We start from the raw sequence: 18,426 nt of genomic DNA on the forward strand, positions 1-18,426 counted from the left end.
GCTCTAAAGCAAATATCTCAATTATTAAGAATGAGAGCTGTGGAAAAGGTACCATCGATGGAACAAGGAAAGGGATTTTACTCCAGACTCTTCCTGGTACCAAGAAAAGAGAGCAAATGGAGGCCTATTCTCGACCTGTCCGCTTTAAACACATTCCTCATTGTTCCAAAATTCAAAATGCTGACCCTACAGCAGCTTCTTCCCATGCTGGGCAAGGAGTCTTGGCTGGTAACTCTAGATCTCAAGGAGGCATACCTGCACGTCCCCATACGACCAATTTGCTGAAGATACCTCAGATTTCTTGCAGGATCAGAGCATTATCAATTCTCAGCATTGCCCTTTGGCTTATCTACTGCGCCCAGAGTGTTCACGAAATGCCTGGCATCAGTAATTGCTCATTGCAGACTTCGGGGGATTCAAATTTATCCCTACCTGGACGACTGCCTGATACAAGCGGACAACAAAAGCAAGCTAACAGAAGACTTACAAAGAGTCATTTACCTGCTGCAAGCCCTGGGATATACAGTCAATATAAAAAAGTCAAGGCTGATTCCATCCCAAAGAATAACTTTTCTGGGTGCAGAGCTGGACACATCAAAACAAATGGCATTCCTAACTGCAGAAAAGAAAGAGCAACTACCTCTCTACTTCTTGGCATTAACAAAGCAGAACCATTTAACTGCAAGAAAAGTACTGCAAGCCCTAGGCTTCATGGCATCCTGCATAATTCTGGTCCCTCATGCCAGACTGCATATGAGAAAGCTACAGTGGTACCTAAAGAATTTGTGGTCCCAACACAAGCACAGCCTAGAAACCAAAATTCCAATAATCCCATGCCTGAAGCAAGAGTTCCTATGGTGGGCTCAGGCCTGTCAATCAAACACAGGATTGCCCTTCTGCAACAGTCAACCAAGCCAAACCATCACGACAGATGCCTCAGACCTTGGTTGGGGGGCACACATGCTGGACAAGTGCATACAAGGCTTATGGACTCCAGACCAGCTGCGCCTGCACATAAGTCTAAAGGAAATGCTGGCAGTAAAATTGGCAATCCAGTCATTCAGACCATTTCTCCAAGAAGGTCAGTTGATGATAAGGACAGACAATATCACAGTTATGTGGTACATCAACAAACAGGGAGGCACACATTCATATCCTCTATGCCGGCTGGCACTGGACCTATGGGATGTGGCTCTGAGCTACAACATTCAGTTACAAGCAATTTTTGTACCGGGAAAAGAAAACATTCTAGCAGACATATTAAGCAGAACTACCACAGATGCCCACGAATGGAAGCTGCATCCGGACATCTTCAAAGCCATCACAAGAGAATGGGGATTACCACAAATAGACTTATTTGCATCCCCACTCAATCACCAGCTAAAGAAATTCTGCGCAAGGACGTACCACCCACTTGCTTGGAAGGTGGACTCCCTATCTTTCAGTTGGAAAAACCTGACAGCATACGCATTCCCACCACTTCCTTTGATGCACAAGGTGCTTTTGAAAATCAAAGAGGAACGTCCAAGGATCATTCTGATAGCTCCAGACTGGCCAAGACAACATTGGTACCCATTGCTGAGGAGCATGTCTCGGGAACAAATATGGGCACTGCCCCTGATCCCATTGCTGTTAACACAGAACAACTACAACATCCTGCATCCAAACCTGAAAACTCTGCAGCTAACTGCCTGGAACATTACATAAGAACAATAACCCAAATTTATCCTAAAGGGTTAAAGACATAATCCTTGAGGCTCGTAGACCTTCAACAAGAAAGAATTATGCAGCAAAATGGAAAAGATATCTCATTTGGAGTACTGCAAAGGGAGAAGATGTGGCACTGGTAAACATAGCCAACATCCTGGAGTACTTGGCAGAGCTCTTCCATACAGGCCTGTCCTATTCTTCCATCAAGATACATGCATCAGCTATTTCAGCAGAATACAGCTTGGATCCTCCTGTCTTCTCTCATCCTCTGCTCAGACAGTTTCTGAGAGGAATTAAAAATGTAAAACCTCCCAGGAAACCACCATTGCCAGCATGGGACTTGAACTTTGTGCTAGAAAAATTGACACTTCCCCCTTTCGAACCAGCAGCAACAGCAGAATTACAATACTTATCCTGGAAGACTGCTTTCCTGCTGGCAATCACCTCAGCAAGAAGGGTCTCTGAACTACAGGCATTAATGGCAGTGCAACCCTTCCTGATCTTCCATCAAGATAGTGTCCATGAGAGCAAATCCTACATTTATGCCTAAGGTGGTATCCAGAGTGTCTTTAAATCAGGCTATCCACCTACCTACATTCTTCCTCAACCCACAGAACAGGGGAGAAAGACTGTTGCATACCTTGGATGTATATAGACAATTACGCTACTACCTGGACAGGACCAAGTCCAATAGAAAAACTGACCAGCTTCTGGTAGCATATGCAACAGGAAAAGAAGGAAAACCAATATCAAAACAGTCAATCTCCAAATGGATAGGAAATTGCATTAGATTTTGTTACTCCTACCATGGAAAGAAAACTCCAGAGAACATCAGGCCTCACTCCACAAGGGCTACAGCCACTACCACAGCTTACTTACGAGGAGTGGCTACCAAGGACATTATAGAGGCTGCTACTTGGACCTCCGTGCATACATTTGCCAAGCATTACAATTTACCTTTATACTCTAGATCCCGAGCAGGTTTTGCCACTGCTGTTTTGCAAGGGATCCTAACTACACCATAATCTCTCCTTTTTTCCTCCTTCCTAGTTTAGCTATGGTATTCTACCCATTTGTAAGGACTGCAGATGCATCCTTGAAGGACATAGTACAGTTTTGTACCTACCATAAATGTAGATGTCCGATAGGAATGCATCTGCAGTCAGGATTACCCACCCACCTTCCCCTCTGTGGTACTCCTAGGGTATTTGCCATCCTTCAGCTAGCTTGGGGGGATCTATTATGGTGTATTTGTTTGTATATATGTACATACATGCTTATTTTATGTGTTTGCTCTCTACTATTTGGAAACATTGGCATTTATCCAAATTTAGCCATCCAAGAGGGCACCTGGGGCAAGAAACACTGAGGAAAATGGCGTCGGCTGATGCCTTTATACCCGAAAAACTGCAGCTATGACGTCGGGTGAAGTGCGACACCAGCCGAAGCCAGACCCAGACTTTGGAATCCGGCCGACCGAAGGGCTGCCTGACGACAGGACAACCCATTTGTAAGGACTGCAGATGCATTCCTATCGGACATCTACATTTATGGTAGGTACAAAACTGTACTTTTTCAGTGGAGACCCAAGGAGAAAAGCTCCAGCAATACAAACATAAATAGATAACATAGTAGGGAATATATAAAACCCAAGAAAACAGTGCAGTGATGCAAGATAAGCAAAATTACATATGCAGTATTCAGGTGGAACGAATAACTAGTTAAAAATAAAACGAAATGAAGTAAATACAACTAGTACATTTAAGTATTTGCAATAATGACATATCTTTCCCAAGTAGCATAATGTAGTATTGTTTAGTGAGCAGATTAGTCATTGAATTATTAGATGTAGACAGGTAGTAAAAAGAAAGGAAAATGCAGATTATGGAGGATTTTGGCAAGGACAGGCTTTTAAGTTCAGAAAGTAGTGCTTGACTTCAGTTTTAAAGCAGCTGGAACTAGTGATGCAACGAATGTGAGGTGGTAGCCTTTTCCATGCAAGGGATAGTGTGTTTGTAGAGGAGTTTATCATACGTTTTGTTGGGTTTATAGATGTCTACAAGGTGCTGGTCGGAACTACAAAGCGACTGGGTTGGGGTATAAGGAGATACCAAGGTAGAGAGTGATGAGCAGGATAGCAGTTTGTTGAGTAGGGAGTGTTAGCTGCAGCTTGGCAAGTAGTAAGAGCTGGTGGAATTCCAGCCATTGAAGCTGTTTCAGGGCAAGGTAATGGGATTTATAAGGTTGATTACTGACAAATCTGGCTATGTTATTGTAAGCTTGTTCTAGTTTGGAAAGAAGGTTTGACTGGAGGTGAGTTAGGATAGGGGGGAGGCATAGAAGAGACATGGAAGGAGAAAGGTTTGGGCAAGGGTGGGTTTGGAGTTGGGAGCAAGAAATTTCTTATTCCTGCAGAGAAGACCCAGTTTCATGTTAGTTTTTTTGATGGTGTTGGGATGTGGATGTTGAATTTCAGTTGGTCATTGATTGTTGTACCCAGTAACTTAGTGTGAGGTTCAATTTTGATGAGAGTGTTAACTAGCAAAGAAATAAAGGTGGATTTAAGGTGGTGGAGAGTTTTGGGGGGAAATAGTAGGAGCTTAGTTTTTTGAGGTTTGAATATAAGATCTGAAGTAGGCAGACTTCATTCGTCTGCAACCTGTGGGTATCGGATCCGACCTCGGATCCGAGCCGGCAATTCAAAAGCTTAGGCTCCGAGCTCCTAGCTCCTCCCTCTTACCCATAACCCCTTGCCAAGCCCTGACTGACCTCAGATTTCGTTTGCCGCTTTTCAAGAAGCAACGGAATTCTAGAGCTCCTGGCGTTGGTTGAGATAAGTTTAGATTTTTTGACAGAAAAAGTTTTCAAATTCTCTGTTTTTGTTATTAATATAGTTAGTGTTGTGTGTGGTTAAGGCTTTCCTCCCTCTTTAGTTAATTTTTCTCGGGTTTTCGTAGTTTGTTTGTGTGTGTGTGTATTTAGGCCTTAGGTTTGTGATGTCTGAAGCCCCTAAGGCTGTTTTCTCGAAATGTACCGAGTGTGGCCATAAGCTATCCCCAGCAGATGGCCACACTCTGTGCGTTAAATGCTTGGGGGTTGAACACCTGTCTTCTGGTTGTACCATTTGTGCAGGGTTCAACCCCCGGGCTTTAAGGGAACGGAGGTCGGTTGGTGCTGGCGGGTCTTTTACCCCCAGATACTGCTTCGGCCTCTGCCCCTTCCATTCAGCAACCTGTTGCTGTGAGTTCTCCCCCTCCGGCTGGGACTCAACCTCCCTTAAAGTTGCCGAAGGGGAAGGATTCTTCTAGGGAAAGACAGAAGGAGAGGCACAGGAGAAGCACCACAAGAGGAGAGCGAAACTTCTAGTTCGCTCCTCCATCTAAGCGGGCCTCCCGTGTGCCTTCTAGCTTTCCTCCTCCTCGGCTCCACTCCCCTCGGTTCTCTCCTGGACCCGAGGAGGAGGAGGCTAGCCCTTCCAGGAGGTCACCGAGACGGCTCTCTAGGTCCGCCGGTGGCCTCCTCTAGATCGACTTTTTCAATGAGCGAAGCTGATATGGACCGGATGATGAGGAAATTCATCCAGGCCCAAATGCAAATGGAGTGCTCCTAGCCCCCTATCCGGGAGGGCTTGACCCCTTGTTTCGCCCGTAGCTCCTTCTCCGACCCATACCACGGGTTCGGAGCTATCGGCGCCGTGCAGATTTGGATCCGGGGTGGGTCGGATCCGATGGGTCGGCGCACTCGGATCCGTCCCATCCCTTGAGTGCTTCGGTACTTCGGACCCGACCTCTCTGAGCCGAGGCGAGCCTCGGATCCGAGGGAGCTGGTGTGTCTTCGGCTCCGTCCAGGTCGGAGCACACTGGTCTCGGATCCGGCGGTTTCGCTCCGACTCCGATCCGTCGTCGGATCCGAGTGGGGTCGGCTCGGGCTTAGAGAAGCTGGCTCCCCTCGGCTTTCAACGTTATGGAAAGGGCACTGTCGAGGACATCCGGACCCCGGTCCCTGCCACGGCTCCATCCCGCACTCCATTGCAGTTGGGCCAGGCCCCACCAGCCGGTCCCAGGGACAGCCCGCCTCGATGTCCCAAGTGGTTCCCTTGGAACATCCAACTGCTGAAGAGTACTCCTCGGACAGCCCCGATGAAGTACCTCTGAAGCGTAAGTGCAAGAGGAGGCACATGGACTCCCTGAGTCCGTCACTGAAGACACGGACTTGGATGAAGGGAAGGCTCCCTAGGTCACCCCTGAGGACGTCTCATTTGGAGACATCATGGAGATGTTAAGGATCAGGGGTGGTCTGCCCCAAGGCTTCTTCGGACGAGTCTGTGTTCTTGGAGGCATTCGAGGGCCCTTCTACCTCTTGGGTGTCCCCTCCTGCTGACCCCCTGGTGGATCTTATATCCATCAGGGCGTGGAAGGATCCGGACACCATTGAGCCTATCCCTAAGCGCCCGGACCGCATTCTTTCTCCTCCATCAGACCGCACCCACTGGAGTAAGGGTCCCCCAGTAGATGCCATGATGATGGCTGCAGCCACGAAGAGGGAATTGGCCCAGGAGAGTCCCTCCGTCCATCCTCCGGGCAAGGAGTCCCATTCGATGGATCGCATTGGGAAGCGAGTTTTTAGTTCAGCGACCTTCTCCTTGAGAGCACTGAACTACATGGCACATGTCATTAGGATGCAGCGGGATCTGATTAAAGAATACGCTGCATCTCCCCGAGTCCATCTCGAGTGAGGATAAACAGGTTTACTCCACCGAATGGCCACTCTCAGATCAGTATCCAATACATCTATGCGGCTGCTGTCTCATGCTACTGAGGGAGCCGCTAGAGCCAGCGAGCAGGCCTAGTCATGAGGCGACAGGCCTGGCTCCGCCATTGTGATTTTGCAGAGCCCTTCAAGGTGACCTTCGCGAATGCCCCTTTCGATGGTTCTGCCTTGTTTGGCAAGACTGTTCGCGAGACATTAGTCCAGAGCGAAAAGGACGGAAGACGCTGTCTGCCGTCGAGTCCGCTTCTCAGCTCCCCAGAGGTCCTTCTCTAAGAACCAAAAGGGACAGAAGAAGATGTGGTTCCGGAAGTCGCAGCAGTCCCAACCTGCTCCGGATAACCAGTCCTTCCGTGGCAGAGGAGGACGGGGAGGTCGTCGTGCCAGAGGCAGGGGGGCTCCTGGCAATTTTGGGTCCAGAGAACCCTTCTCTGAGAGACCCACGCAGCAGCCCTGAAGGGTTGCCCGGCTGTCCGTCTCTGGAGGCAGTCGGGGGGCGGTTTTCGATGCACCTGACTTCTTGGGAGTCCATTACAACAGACAGTTGGGTGCTTCGACTTATATCCAGAGGATATTCAATACCCCTATTCAAGATTCCCAAATCTCGCAGCCTCCCAGATGTTCCACCCGACCAAAGGGAGGCGGCAGCTATCGAAATCGAGCAGCTGCTAGAAAAAAGAGCCATCCAGCGCGTCCCCCCAGATCAAGCCGGATTAGGGTTTTACTCCAGGTTCTTTTTGGTGCCAAAGAAGACGGGGGACTTAAGACCAATCTTAGACCTTTCCCAGTTGAACCTGTCAGTAACCAAGCAAAAGTTCCGGATGGTCACCCTGCAATCTATACTCCCCCTCTTGAGGGAGAATGACTGGATGTGTTCCATAGACCTCAAGGATGCGTACTACCACATTCGGATGGACAGACGATCCAGGAGGTTTCTTCGCTTCCGGCTGGGAGCCAGTCATTATCAGTTCAGGGTCCTCCCTTTGGTCTCACCTCAGCCCCAGGGTGTTTACCAAGGTGCTAGCGGTGGTAGCGGCCCACCTGAGGCTCCAGGGATTACAGGTCTTTCCGCACCTGGACGACTGGCTCCTGACGGCATCATCAAGGCATCTTCTGTGCTCAGCCAGGGATTACTTTCTTCAACTAGCACCAAGGCTGGGCATCACGATCAACTGGGAGAAATCTTTTCTGAATCCAACTCAAATTATAGATTTCATAGGAGGAAGACTAGACACCAGATCAATGCGAGCCTTCCTCACCCCAGACCGTATCGCCAGCCTGAGGTGTCATGTGACAGCAATCCTGCAACCATCTCCAACTGCAGCTTCGGTCCTGAGGGCCCTAGGTTCTATGGCGGCAGCTATCCCGCTTCTAATTCATGCCCGTTTACGCATGCGGGTTCTTCAATGGACCCTTCAAGTTCAGTGGTCTCCTCTTTGTTCGTCTCTAAACGCTCCGATTGCGGTCAGCAGAGCGTGCAGGGACTCCGTTCTGTGGTGGCTTCTTTCTCCGGAGCCCTGGCAGGGAGACCTTTTTGCGCTGCATTTCCCCGAGCCACAGTGACCACGGACTCTTCTTGCCTCGGGTGGGGGGGGCATTCTGCGGGAAAGATTGTCCAAGGCACGTGGAATCCCACAGAGACGTCATTGCATATAAATGTCCTGGAAATGAGGGCGGTGCTCCTAGCGTTGCAAGCACTTCACCACGTTCTTCCTTCAGGGACTATTGCGATTCAGACAGACAACATGTCGGTAGTCTGGTATATCAACAAGCAGGGAGGAACCAGGTCTTACCCCCCTTTGTCGAGAGGCCATGAGAGTCTGGGAATGGGCAATTTCCACCAAACGCTTTCTGGTAGCAACGCACATTCCGGGAAAGTCCAACATCCTTGCGGACAAGCTCAGTCGCACCATCCTTTCTCCACACGAGTGGTCCCTCAATCTTCAAGTAGCGAAGAAGATTTTTGCCATTTGGGGGCAACCCTGTTGCGATCTTTTTGCTTCTCCCTCAAACGCCAAATGCGACAATTTCTTCGCTCTGCTTCCCCCACCAGGGGAGTTCCCGAGGGATGCTCTGGTGCATGCTTGGCCTCCCGGTCTCCTTTATGCCTACCCTCCACTTCCTCTGATGCAGAGGCTTCTGCAGAAAGCCAGCAGTTTGGGGAGCAGAATGATTCTCATTGCCCCATTCTGGCCTCGACAACCTTGGTTCCCCTTTGTATAGTCTCACAAAATCAATCCACCATGGATTCTGGATCCAATTTCGGATCTCATCTCTCACCCTCTGGGAATGCCAGTTCCCAATCTGCGGACCCTGAAGTTGACAGCTTGGCTGCTCCAATTCCAACCTTAATTAGGACTCTCGGTATCTCTTCACCGGTCAAGGCCATTTTGGTGGCTGCTCATAAACCTTCCACCAGACAGGTTTATCGGAGTAAATGGAAGAGGTTCTCTATATGGGCAGGACAAAGAACTGTGGATCCTTTTTCAGCACCTATGTCTGCGGTGCTGGATTTTCTAACAGACCTCTTTCATCAAGGGGCTAGTTCTTCCACGATTAAGGTACAATTGGCAGCTATCTCGCATTATCACATTGGTCATGACACAGCTCCCCTTATGACAGCGAAATTATGCAAAACTTTTCTCAAAGGAGTTTTTTTGTTAAGGCCTCCAGTCAAGGAGGTTGTACCGCCTTGGGACTTGTCTTTAGTCCTGCAGGCCCTTACTGCTCCTCCCTTCGAGCCTGCAGCTTCTGCTGATTTAAAATACCTTTCCTGGAAAACTGCCTTTCTGGTAGCTATCACTTCAGCCAGAAGGGTGTCTGAGCTTCAGGCTCTATGTGTCAAACCGCCTTATCTTTCTTTCTTCCCTGATAGGGTGTGCCTCAGGACCAATCCATCTTTTCTTCCGAAGGTCTCTTCTGAATCCAATATTAACCAGTCAATCAATTTGCCTGTGTTTTTCCCAAGTATTCAAACAAAGGAGAATACAAATTGCATTCCTTGGATGTTCATAGACAATTACGTTTTATATTAACAGGACAGCTGGCCACAGGAAATCAGATCAGCTGTTCGTCTCCTTTGCTAAATTTGCTCTGGGTAAAGCAGTATCTAAAGTCACTCTATCTAAATGGATTGCTAATTGCATTCTGCAGGCATATGACACTTCAGGCAGACCTGCTCCTCAGAGGGTTACGGCTCATTCTACTAGGGCAGTTTCTCGCCAGCCGCCTTTAAGTCCCGTGTTTCGTTGGATGATATCTGCTTGGCAGCTACTTGGGCCTCGCCTCATACTTTTATTTCTCATTACAAGGTGGATGTTGTTTCTAGAGGAAGAGCATCCTTTGGCTCAGCGGTGCTCCGGAACATCCTTCCATGACGGCCGCCCAAGATTCAGGTAGCTAGGGACTCTGTCCCACAGGTTGCAGACGAATGAAGTCTGCCTACTTCAGATTTAGAAGTTATGTACTCACCATAACGTTCCATCTGAGTAGGTGACTTCATTTGGATGCAACCATCCCCCCCTCCATCCCCCTGACCTTTATAGAGAGAGTATTTATGCTGTTTTAGTGTACTGTGGTCAGTATTTTGAGGCAAACTCAATCTGAGGTCAGTCAGGGCTTGGCAAGGGGTTATGGGTAAGAGGGAGGAGCTAGGAGCTCGGAGCCTAAGCTTTTGAATTGCCGGCTCGGATCCGAGGTCGGATCCGATACCCACAGGTTGCATCTGAATGAAGTCACCTACTCAGATGGAACGTTATGGTGAGTACATAACTTCTAATTAATGCTCTGTGAGCCATTTTTCCACAGATGAGTTTTCGGTGACAAAAAAGTTGAGATGTTGTCAGCACAATCAAGGGATGAGAGTAGAGTCATTGGCATACTGTTTAAGGGGAGGAGGTATTGCAGGAGGAGGAGGAGGAGGAGTAAAGATGATTGGTGAAGATGTTGAATAGGAGGGGGCCAAGGATTGAGCATTGAGAGACACCAGTTTGGCTAGGTAGGAAAGGGGAGCAAGCAGATTGCCATCTGACAGAGTGGAGCCTATTTGATAGCTTGAGAACCAGTGAATAGTAGAGGGGGAGAGATTAAGGTCAGTAAACTTAGTAAGTAGCTTGGAATAGGAGACAGTATCGAAAGCTTTAGAGAGGTCGAGAAAGAGGCAAGAACAGAGTAGTTTTTTTCCCTGCCTTCAGCAGCAGTGTCATTGAAAGATAGGAGGGCACTAGAGGTGCTGTGGTGTGGCCTAAAGCCATGCTGAATGGAAGGTCATACGATTTTCATTAATAAGTTGAGTTAAAAGCAGATTTTGAATACATTTTTCGAGGATTTTGGATAGAGGAGATAGGATGGCAATGGGTCTGTAGTTAAAGGGCTCAGTGGAGTTACCTCCTCTGTGAAGTGGAGTGGTGTAGAAAGATTTCCAGATGTCAGGGACAGTAGATTCTTGGCTAGATCTATTTATTAGGATTGAAACAGGATAGGCTATGGAATTAACAGAGAGTTTAAGAAAGAGGGGAGGGAGGTTATTGGTAGAGGGTGAACGAGGCTTCAGTTTTAGTAGAAGTGACTTGATGTAGACTGCGGAGTCGGGGTTAAGAGAGAAAGTTGTGTTGCATGTATAGTGAGTGGTGTGAGGGTGGTTATGGCTTTGGGAGGGTTGGATAAGTTTTTGAATAGATTTGATGAAGTGATTATTAAGTAAGCTGGCAGTTTTTAAGGGAGAATTATTAGGGTAGGGTTGGGGGTGGTAGGTTGACCTGCATTTAAGATTTTATTGATGGTATGACAGAATTTTTGGGGGTTTGACTTTTGGGAGAACTGGGGATTATAAAAGTAAGTTTTTTCGTCTTTGTTAATTGCTGTTTTTGCTAGATTTCTTAATTTTTTATATTTTTTGTAGGAATGTTGCCAGTTTAGTTTTTAGCCATTTGTTCCAATTTTTGTATTTCTTTCATGAGAGAGAGGGTGTTTTTGGTGAGCCAAGGTGAGTAGTTGGCTTTGATTCTCACATTTATACGAAGAGCTGAAGAGTATATCAAGAAAATTGCGATTAAAGTGTATGACGGCTTCATTGAGAAGGGAGGTAGTTAAGGGAAGCCCCAATTTATGGAAATGAGCCTGCTATTGAAAGTTTCAGGATTGAAAGAAGAAAGCTTGTGACGCACTCTAAAATAGTGGAATTTAGGTATTTGGGAAGAGTAACGTTGGACCTGGATAAGGAAGGTGGTCACTTAGGGAGTTAAGCAGGGCTCTGGGGTCATGATATAGAGTGGGGTCAGAGGTTAAGAATCCAGTCTAAGGTGGTACCTTGGGTATTGTTGGTGTTGAAATGGGTAGGAGTCGTGATAAGTTGATGGAAGCTGTGTAGGTTGGTTTGAAGGGAGGGAGAGGTAGAGGATAGTTTTTGCCAGTCGATATTTACTTCGCCTAGTAGTAATGTTTCATAAGGGATATTAATAGAAATCCATGCTAGAATATATTCGAGGATGGGAATTTTGTTTCCAGGTGGGATATAGATAGAGGGAATGGTGAATTTCTTATGGGGGTTGAGGTGACAGTTTAGAAGTAGTAGTTCAACTGTTTGAAAGTTAGGCAAACATATTGGCAGATATTACATTACACGCTGTAGTTATCTGCTCCAAATATCTTGGTTTCTTTGCTAAGTTTACTTAGTTAATTATGACTCCTCTTGCATATTCTTTATACCCGTTTGCAGTCATTCCTGTTGGAAAAATCTCCTTTCCAATTCTTTTATTGGAATAGTTCTTAACTGCTTTATTCTCTTTTATGAATCTAGTGTTCTGTATTGGCTGCTACTGCTCTTAAGGGCCTGCATCCAAAATCCTTCTCTGTCATTATTAGCTAACCCCCCCCCCCCCCCAAATTTCATCATCATCCCTTTCCGGGTTGATTTTAACCTTCTGATTGTGTTATGCATATTAATTTTAACTGCATAGCTCTAAAGTACCCTTTTATATATATATATATATATATATATATATATATATATATATATATATATATATATACATATAGTAATCCAAAGCTACCTTGTTCTCTGAGGAGAATCTACTTATTCCACTTAACTCTTGCCCTCTTCCCCTCCCAAATTTTTTCAACTCTTAATTATGGTTTACAACTTCTCTTTGGGTTCATAAAAAATGCATATATGCCTGACCTTTGTATAAAGCTAGAGGGGCGAGAAACATTTACACTGTTTGCATCCTACTGTCCATGATCAAGCGCTTCCAGCTTCTTAGATTTTTGTATTGTCTTTAGTCTTTTCCCATGTATCTTTAAATACCATAGTAAAATCCTTTTTAATCTATACACCTAAATACTCAATCTTATGTCCCCATAATTGTAGATATTGCTGATCCAATTAATTTTAGATGCATAGTTGTACTAATACAGCCTTTGTGTTGTTTTTCTTTTATTTTTATATCCCGAAAAATCTTGAAACTGCATGAGGATGTTTCACAATACCAAAATGTGAGTTTCTGGATTTATAGAGTAGAAAATAACATCTGCTGCACATAAAGCTGACTTTTCTTGAATACAATACTAGCTGTATCCTTGAATTTGTGAGTATCTTATTTTGTCAGTGAATATAAATATAAAGCAAATACCAGTGGGGAAAGAGGGCACCCCCCCTTTCTTAGTTCCTCTGTTCAAACATAGCTTTTTGGATGTCTCCAACCTTAATTCTTACTTCTGACCCTTCATATAGCCTTCTAATTAACTGTTATTTTTATCTGTGAATGCAAATACTGTCATCGTCCTACTCAAATTTTCAGCTGACTGTATCCGAATGCCTTCTCTGCACCAAGACCCATCAACAGTAGTGGCATTTTTCTTATACGATGCTTCCCTCTGGATGGCCGTTCTGTTAATGTTGTAAAACGTTAAAATTTAGCCTCGCAATTGCCATTCTCTTAGTATAGACATACACTTGTAATCTTGGTTTAAAATTGAAATGGGTGTATATGAAGCTGGGTCTGAAGGATTTTTATGCTCTTTGGGTAATAGTTACAACAGCTTCCTTTTAAAATGGTGGTATGCAGCCCACCCCCTTTACAGTTTGGTTAAACAAAATATTCCAGATCTTTTATTAACTTTCCTCCAAACTTCCTCAGGAATACCATCTATTCTTGGAGACTTCCCTGTTGATTATATATTACTATTTTATTTCATCTTCTAATATTTTTGCCTATAAACGTGGCAAAATTAAGTATTCCATTAATGTTTGTTTCCATTTGAACCTTTTCTTGGTGTCAATATTCCTCTGCTTTATACAGATTTTCATACAGCCTTCTAAATATTTTTCTCTATAGGATTTCCAGTTATTTTTCTTGTTATAGGCTCTTGAAGTTTGGCAAAAAGTTTTTGTGCTCTTTGTTGCCAAGTCATACTAAATGTCTTTTTTGCTTTGGAGTTACCAAAAAACAAGTTGCTTAATGACAACTATTTGTAAACTTGTGCATATTATCCAAATGCTCCCTATTCATCCTTCAGCACTTTGTTTGCTCCTCTTGTTTTGAGAGATTCTCCTTGTTCAGCAATACTTTAATCTTTGTCAACCCCTCTATTACTTTGTCTCCATATTTGTTTCTAGCTTATTTTTGTCCTGGTGCGTAACTCGACTTTCATTTAATCCCATTCACTAGTTATCCTTTCTGAAGTAATGTCCATCTTCCCCAATAACTTGCAAGTAGTTTCCACTTACCATTCTTTAAACTCCTCTCTATTTTAAGAAAAAAAGCCTACTGTGTGCATCTTTCGTCGTTTTATTGGTGCATGATTTAAAATAAGTTATTGGATGCGTTTCAAAGCTTTCAGTTAAGCACCTATGTTCTTGTGAAATACGATTTCTATAAGTCTATCCCAGTTATACCTTGGGGAATAACACGTAAATTCTGTCAGGGTTCCTGCTGATGAATTTACAACTTCTATAGCAAACCTACCCTTATTTTTTCAGAAATGTACCCACTTTTGTGATGCCTTCCCTTCTAGGCCCTTCTGCTTCATTCTAGTATTGCAAGTTAGGTTTCAATACCCACCCATAAGTAATATTCCATCCTATGAAAAATGTAGTATTTCTCCCAAAATTCTCTTAAGCTCCATAATAGGAGTTTTAGGTAGAATATAAATACATGCCAGCATAATCCTCCTTCCCCACCTATGACTCCTTACTTCCACATATCTATATATTTTTTTTCCTTCTACTACTACTGGAGCCCCTCTAGCAATCCATATTATTACTACTTTTGATTGGCCCCTGATATTCTGTTGAATGTCCACTCTGAAGTAATTTTGCTTGCTCTTTTCTGTCTAAATGTCTCTCCTGCAACACTATTTGCACACGAAACATCTTGATATAATTCAATATTCTTTTGCATTTTGTCTCTACTTGTAAGGTTATTATGTGATAGTATGGGCAGAATAGCTATTATGATGGAAACCTATTACTTCTACCTACAATAGTTCTTTTAAATGTATATATCTAAATTTTAGCTTGCATGTACACAGTAACGTTTGGCAGGCTGCTCTCTTATGTTGTTGCTTTTTATCTCCATTTGAATTTGACTCATTTTCAAGACTTTTTGAGTCATTGAAAATGCTCAAAAGTTTCCAAACACCCATCCCTTATAACAAAACCCAAACTTTTTGCAATGGTGATAGACAGGTTGACGGACAAGATCAGACAAGAGTCGTCATGGGCTATGATGTTTGCAGATGACACTGTGATCTGTAGTGAGAGTAGGGAACAGGTTGAGGAGACCCTGGGGAGGTGGAGATGTGCTCTAGAGAGGAGAGGAATGAAGGTCAGCAGGACTAAGAATGTGTGTGTGAATGAGAGGGAGGTTAGAGGGATGGTGAGGATGCAGGGAGTAGAGTTGGTGAAGGTGGATGAGTTTAAATACTTGGGATCAACAGTTCAGAGTAATGGCGAGTGTGGAAGAGGTGAAGAAAAGAGTACAGGCAGGGTGGAGTGGGTGGAGAAGATCGTCAGGAGTGATATGTGACAGAGTACCAGTAAGAGTGAAAGTGAAGGTCTAAAAGAGAGTAGTGAAACCAGCTATATGGGTTGGAGACAGTGACACTGACAAAAACGCAGGAGTCAGAGATGTATGTGGCAGAGTTAAAGATGTTAAGATTGCACTGGGTGTGATGAGGGTGGACAGGATTAGGAATAAGTATATTAGAGGGTCAGCCCAGGTTGGACAGTTTGGAGACAAAGCCAGAGAGGCAAGATTGTGTTGGCTTGTTCATGTTTTGAGGAGGGGATGCTGGGTTTATTGGGAAAAAGATGCCAAGGATGGAGCTGCCAGGTAAGAGTAAAAGAAGAAGGCCTAAGATAAGGTTTATGGATGTGGTGAGAGAGGACATGCAGGTGGTTGGTGTGACAGAGCAAGATCAGAGGACAGGAAGAAATGGAAATGGATGACCTGCTGCGGCAACCCTTAACTGAACAGCCGAAAGTAGTAGTAGTAGTAGTTTACCCCTCCAGATAGATGGAGTTGCCTCAAATCAGTAGCTGTACCGACAGGTGTTACCTAGTCTAAAGTTAGACTTACCTTTGCTAAAATGCATGCTGCTGCCTGTTTTCCCACTTAAACCTATTGCTATCTACACTTTTCTTTCTATTTCCCTCCCAGATGTCGGAAACATCTTGCATGCTTTCAGTAAACATTAACTTTTAGTCCTAAAAAAATGCAATGGCTACTTTTAAATAAACTAAATTGTGAGCTATTATATTAAATGCATTAAAGGCTGCTGGACAGGTAACTCCTTGTCCTAAAGTTTTAAATTTTTGAGTGAACTGCTTGCCCAGTATACCTTTAAATGTTAACTGCCCTGTACTTCGACAATTCACTCGACAGACAGTCCTCAAACCTATTACTGTTAATTTTCCCTTGCAGACTTTTCGCATCCATGTTAGTAATAGGAAAACAAAACAGCTGTTGACTTTGCAGATGCATGAAAAAATCTTTGTAAATTTCATCCAAGATGCACTGTTCAAACCTGTCATAGTTGTTTGCACATGCAAACTTCTTGTCTCCCAATGAAAAGATTTGCTATTGAAAATAAATAGGTAATGACTTTGCAAGTACAAATATAACTACCTTTTTCATGGCTTTCTTCATTTTCTTTTTTTTCCAAGCCTATTTACTACAAAGAAAAATTGTGTATAACTCAAACTAAGGATGCTAATCTAGATATCCATCTTTATAAAATGGAGGGCATTGTCTTAATCCTACATGTAATACATTTTAACATCTCCCACCTCATCAGCCCAAGACCACAGTGTTGTATTAACTTTACTTTTACTGTAATACCTTTAACATATACAGTCAATAACAGATAAGGGTCCCGCAACTTGCATTTAAAATATCCCTGACTGCACACTGTACACACACTGTACAAAACTACTTTACAATATAACATGCCTTTAGCACCGTCCTGTTTTATACAAACATTAGTCCTTCAGGGTCCTGCTTGTAAAGCAGGGTATATGCTTTACAGTTCACTATCCACTTTAATACAGTCAACAGAATTTGTCTTTCCCGGCCACTTCTTGAACATCAGTTTTGGTTTTATGTATTTTCCTCTATCTAATGGGATGATGCTTTATAATATCCCGTTTGTTCACTAATTTCACAAATGTTGCTGGTCTTGTTCCAGACCTTCTCCCAACATTAGTCTCTGGTTCAAATCAATTGTATTCATGACTTTTTCTAGTCACTTCATATTTCTTTCCTGTTACTCAAGCATTTTCTTTTGGAGCCATGGAAAAGGTTTCAGTGCAAAGTCTCTCTGTGGACGTTTGTCAGAAGAATGCGAAACAGGATCCGTTTATGTTTTCTGTCTCACCTTTTGTTGTCTAAAGTTTTTTTTTAATTTCCTCCTCCGTAGCTTGTTCAGCATCCAAAAATTTCTTTGATCCTCTAGGAAAAAAATATTCTGAAGAAAGCTGGATGCAGCAGTTTGAATCACAGGCATGCCTCTCAGCATTCCTTCATTGCTGGGAATCTTTTCTGCCTGGGATACAGAAAGTAATCTTTCTCTACAAGCACTCTGCTGTACCCAGCTTTTAATACGTTCTCTTCTGCCACAACTTTGTAACAAGCAACTCTTTACTAGTATTAGTTATATCTGTAGAATATACGTGTCTGCTGCTTTATTATGGCCAAATTTAGAGCATGCACGCAATGTGGCTTTTGCTCACCTTATTCACGTATACTAACCATAATCTTAACCCCATTCCTACCCTTTCCCCAAACCTACACATCATTACTAAAAATCTTTTCGCCAAAAGTACCACTATACAGACAATGCTTACAGATGTTCATCGTGCATACAGCTGCAGTAATCACAGATGGGTTCTCTGCCGTCAGGTGGTCCCTCGGTCGGCCGAATTCCAAAGTCTTGGTCCAGCGTCGGTTGTCGTCGCTTTCTCTTCTGACGTCAGTGAGGCCAGAGTATATAAGACACAGCCGACGCCATGTTCTCCAGTCTTTTTTGCCGCGCGATGCCCGAAGCAGAAGCAGTTCGCAAGTGCCGGTCGGCCAGCTCCTGAATTACGAATATTTTGGATTCCAAAGTCTTCATTAAAGCTAAGTACCCCGTTGGGGAAACTTTTCTTGCCTCAGACCGATGTCAGAAAAAGTTAATAATTGTATTTCTTGTGGGAAGCAAATACCGCATAAGGATTTCCATTCCCGCTGCATACCTTGTTTGGGCCCAGACCACGACGTCTCAGGCTGTTGCTTTTGCGCTACCTTCAATAAACGCACTATTAAGCGTCGGGCGGAGTTTGCCCAGCACTACTTTGGTAAAGCTTTTGATTATAAAATGTCGTTGGACACTCCGACTACCGTTTTGACCAAAAAACGTAAGGAAAAGGACCGACACGCGAGGCCCGCGGTCCCCGCCAACACCACGCCA

At 44.3% G+C, this 18,426-nt stretch overlaps 1 protein-coding gene across 1 annotated transcript in view; it reads left to right on the top strand.

The window, feature by feature from the left end:
- PPP6R3 (protein phosphatase 6 regulatory subunit 3) overlaps positions 1-18,426 on the top strand; it is a 3,115,682-nt gene that overhangs the window by 874,004 nt on the left and 2,223,252 nt on the right. The gene's annotated exons all lie outside the window — the stretch shown is intronic.

Source organism: Protopterus annectens, chromosome 3.part0, assembly GCF_019279795.1.
Source record: "Protopterus annectens isolate FY-2018-M chromosome 3.part0, PAN1.0, whole genome shotgun sequence".
NCBI classification, from domain to species: Eukaryota; Metazoa; Chordata; order Ceratodontiformes; family Protopteridae; genus Protopterus; species Protopterus annectens.